Source organism: Loxodonta africana, chromosome 2 (assembly GCF_030014295.1).
Source record: "Loxodonta africana isolate mLoxAfr1 chromosome 2, mLoxAfr1.hap2, whole genome shotgun sequence".
NCBI lineage: Eukaryota > Metazoa > Chordata > Mammalia > Proboscidea > Elephantidae > Loxodonta > Loxodonta africana.
Window position 1 is genome coordinate 73851484 of NC_087343.1, and position 1617 is coordinate 73853100.

Sequence of the window (1617 nt, forward strand, 5' to 3'; positions counted from 1 at the left end):
AAACTCTCTGTACTTTTTGCACAATTTTTTTGTGAACTTAAAACTTCTCCAAAAAATAAAATTTTTTTTTTCTTTTTTTTTTTAATGAGCACATCCTGGAGGGGACAGAGGAGCTCTGGGCCAACTTATGCCCCACCAGGTTTGTGGTGGATCTCGCGTTTGCTCACTCCATGGGCGTGCACATCAATTTCTGTACCCCAGCCACTCCTCCCCTACTATCACCAAGAATGAAAAACCAGGAGGGGAGTGTGTCCTTAGGATCCAGGAACCCTGAGCTGAGAAACTCCTAGACCTACCCAAGGGAAGATTGATGACAAGGACCTTCCCCCAGAGCTGACAGAGAGAGGAAGGCTTTTCCTGGAGCTGACACCGTGAATTCAGACTTCTAGCCTCCTAAAGCATAAGAGAATAAACTTCTGTTTGTTAAAGCCATCCACTTGTGGTATTTCTGTTATAGCAGCACTAGATGACTAAGATAAGGCCTATCTACATTGAGACATGTAACTAGTTCACATTAACTTTAGCATAATATGTCCTTGTATAAATATACTTCAATTTCTCCATTCTATGGTGAATGGAAATTTAAGCATGTTTCCAGTTTTTATCCGTTATAAATGCTGCTACATTGAGCACTCTTATCCACATGTGAAAGAATTTACCTAGGGTAGTAGAGAATTGCTGGGTTGAAAATTAAGGTCACTTAAAATTTTATTTGATATTGCATCTTTCAGCTATCTTGGGGCATGTGGAGACCTTCTGGGAACAGGACTTCTAAACCAGCAAATATGTCCAAGACCATTTTTACTGGCTATAAGCAGCGTCTCCAGAACCAGAAGGAGCACACAGCTCTTCTTAAAATTTCAGGTGTTTATGCATGAGATGAAACTGAATTTTATTTAAGCAAGAGATACGCTTATGTGTACAAAGCAAAGAACAACACAGTGACTCCTGGTAGCAAACCTAACAAAACCCGAGTAATATTAGGAAATGTAGCTCACACCCATGGAAACAGTGGCATGATTTGTGCCATGACAAATTTCTAAACAACCTTCCTGTTAAGGCCATTGGATGAAGAATTCGTGTGATGCTATGCTCCTTAAGGATTTAAACTTATTAAAAATAAATAAAACTGTGTATTTGTCTAATTTTTTTAACTTGATGTTAACAAATTGCTTTCCAAAGTTGTTGGTCCAATTTATACTCCCATCAGCAAAATAACGAGTATCTCTTTGTCCCAACTCCTTGCTAATGCTTGGAATAAGCAGGCTTCTCAATTTCTGAAAATTGGATGGATGTGAAAGATTATCTCTTTGTGGTTTTAATGAACTTTTCCTTGGCCACCGGAGAGGTTGAACAACTTTTAAAAGTTTACCAGCCATTCATGTTTCATCTTTTGTGAATTGCCTGTTCTCATCCTTTGCCTATTTTAATGTTCACTTATCCTTTTCTTATTGTTTTGTGGGAGATCTTAAAATATTCTAGATATTATTCGTCTGTCAGTTACATACATGTGAATATCTTCTTTCAGACTATGACTTGTTATTATATTTTATTTCAGTAGTGTCTTAGTCATCTAGTGCTGCTATAACAGAAATACCACAAGTGGATGCCTTTAAC

At 37.7% G+C, this 1617-nt stretch overlaps 1 pseudogene; it reads left to right on the forward strand.

Annotated features, from left to right (window-relative positions):
* Positions 1–743: 743 nt before the first annotated feature.
* On the forward strand, positions 744–1214 carry LOC111749994 (large ribosomal subunit protein eL33-like; annotated as a pseudogene).
* Positions 1215–1617: the final 403 nt, after the last annotated feature.